The sequence below is a fragment of the Nicotiana sylvestris genome, chromosome 4 (genome assembly GCF_000393655.2).
Source record: "Nicotiana sylvestris chromosome 4, ASM39365v2, whole genome shotgun sequence".
In the NCBI taxonomy this organism is placed as follows: Eukaryota; Viridiplantae; Streptophyta; class Magnoliopsida; order Solanales; family Solanaceae; genus Nicotiana; species Nicotiana sylvestris.
In genome coordinates this window covers 165,506,466-165,509,603 of record NC_091060.1, presented here as the reverse complement: position 1 = coordinate 165,509,603, position 3,138 = coordinate 165,506,466, and positions in this window count along the sequence as shown.

Genomic DNA, 3,138 nt, shown 5'->3' with positions numbered 1-3,138 from the left:
TATAATTACATTTAGTATACCTAGTTACCAATTCTATACCATAAGGTGTTTTAACTGTATATTAATTGTACCTTATATCACTCTTAAATTTATGGTACCGTATATTCCTCCAAATCTCCACCCCCCCCCACGTTTCTCTCTCCCAGCCCCACACCCTCACCCACGTATCACCACACACCCACATTTCAAACCATTATTCCCTCTGCTAAAACCAGAAAAACAATTGAAACCCTCTACCATTTGTCGACGCCCCCTTTTTCTACGGGTCAAAATCGGATATACGACATTGGGAGGACAACTCTATTCCCTTTCGAGAATTGGGTCTTAGAAGTTGAAGAGTCGCCACCTAATGATTATAGTGCATTAGGACACTTTAAGAAAGAATTGAGATGAAGAACCAGAGTTCGGGTAAGGGCTAGAAATTATCTCGAGGGGAAGGTGTTAGGCACTCCTCAAGATCCACTAGTGTGGTCCCGGCCATGCTACAATTGTGACTTTAAGAAGACAAGTAGAAAAAATAAAGCAAAGGACTTCACATAGTTTTGCAAACAAGTTTAAGAGTTGAAGAAGTAGAGAGTTTAGAAAATTAGTTTTAAAAGAAAACTTAAAAATTAACAAGTAAAAGGGAAAGGGGTCCTAGGTTTACCGATAATATGGATCACATCAATGCAATATCCAGCAATCACTCCTCAGAAGAGGAGTCGCACGTGATATTAGCGCACCGGTCATCATATCCATATTCTACCCTTCCCACCCCGTTAAGATATTAAAGCGCGGAAAGTTTCGTTACTTATTGCATGCTAGTACCCGTCCCAATCCTATCAGTCCCGGAGGCATTTAGGACTACTAATCCTAAAGAGAAAGGGATTTGGGGCCTTTTGAGAGTTTCAAATGCAAAATACTAAGGCGTCAATCAAAACACATAATACAAGTAAAAGTGGAGGCGGATAAGCAAGTAAGGCTCAAGTAAACTTCCTTAAATCAGATAAGCCATAGAGCTTAGCATGTCTTGCATGTACAGGTTTGGTCTTTAAAATTAAAGTGATAAGCGGACTGGTTCAACTCATACTTTTAGATAGGAAGTCGCATTAGGCTCGCTCGAATGCAGTTGTTAAAGACTAATCCACTTTCAGCTATGTGTTGGATAGAACTAACGATTTCGAAAAGCGAAATAGTTATGAAGAGTTATCAGTTTTTTTTCCAGAGTGAAACGAGTTTCAGAAAAGAGTGTTCTGTTTTGAAGAGGTCTAAAAGAAATGAAAGGAACTTCAAAAGACATGCAGACTAGTTGAAATAAAGTTTCACGAACTTTATCAGAAAAAGAGAGTTTCAAAAAATGCCAGTTTGTTTAGAAAATGTTTGTTAACTTACGAGGTTCAGAAAATCACAGAAGACTGCCAGTTTTACCAAAGTATATATTAATTTAAACGGTTGGTGCTGTTTTGAACAAATGAGACAGTTCCGACTCGAAGTTCCTATAAGCATGCTTTCTATACGTTAACTGATTTTAACACTTTTTTAAAAGGAGTCTTACAAACATGGTATCTATATGCAACTTTATAATTAAGCCTACAGTTTGCCTAATGGTATCATTATGTGCAGAAATGTAAACCCCTATGAGCACGGTATTGTCACACCTCCTTTTTACATACCCGAGGGGGTACAAGGGAGTTTTTTCCAATTAAAGGACAATCGAAACGGGATTTATTTATTTATTTCAGAGTCGCCACTTGGGAGATTTAGGGTGTCCCAAGTCACCAATTTTAATCCCGAATCGAGGAAAAGAATGACTCTGTTTAACAGTCTGCGTACCAGAAATCCGGATAAGGAATTCTGTTAACCCGGGAGAAGGTGTTAGGCATTCCCGAGTTCCATGGTTCTAGCACGGTCGCTCAACTGTTATATTCGGCTTGATTATCTGATTTTATACAAATATGAACTTATGTGCAAATTTTATTCTTTTTACCGCTTTCATAATTGTTATTATTATTTTTACAAGAATGTGAACATCGTTTAAAAACATGTCTTTGGATTGCGTCACATAAAATGCACCCGCGATCCGGAACGTATTTTTATTCAATGTTTTAGGATTTGGATTTGGGTCGCATAAATGCGCACCCGTGTTTAAGAATGTATTATTATTAAATCGTGCCTAAAGCGATTAGCGTATTATTATTTATGGGTAAGACTGTGGAATTCACTAAACAGTCCATCCCGAATTCTAAATACTCAATTAAATATTTATTGAGGGCCCCACAATTTTGTATTTTTTATTCGGCGAGGCTCGTCTCATTTATTTTTAAAAGACAATCCTAAAATGCCTACATTATTCTCTATTAAATTTGTCTCTACAAAATAAATAAAAAAATGTCTTAATTTATTTACAGGCTGAAATTGACCAATAATATTTAATTAAACAACATTCTTCCAAGTTCCAAAATGGTCTATTTTGATAAACTAACGTGTTTTTTGAGACATGATAATCATCCAACAATAGCGAATTAACTAGACGAAGTTACTACACCATTTATTTATTTTTAGGCAATATATAGGTAGTTCGTCCGTTAAGCTATCATCCGATGTTTCACTATATGTATTAAATATCTACATGATTCTGATTTTTTGCAAGCTAAATAATTTATACATACAAATAAAATTCAGAATATAATTAAATATTATTCAGAATTTCAACTCTTCATTTTTCGTATTCATACTTCATATTTCGGATTACAATAACCAGCGTGTCAGTTGTGTACCTGATTTGGAAGCAAAAGAAAATGAAAGATGAGAATCAGCAACAGTAATAACAATACAGCACAGCAGCAACAATCCAGCAACAGTAACAACCCAGGAACAGAGTTTGCAAACCGGTGGAGTATTAATCCCAAAAACAAAAGCTTCAAGCTTTGATGACACAACAATTATTAATGCTAATTTCAAACAATGAAAGAAAGCAGAATATTTTTTTTTATTTGAAAGTTTAAATATATTTTTTTTCGGAATTTTCTCTCTCTTAAATGTTCAACCTTTTTTTTTCTCTCTTATTCTCTTTCTGTCAGATTTTTTTCCTCTCTATCTGTATTTTTTTTCGTCTGTCTGTCTATTTTCTTCTTCTCCTCTATCCTGATTTCAAGACTT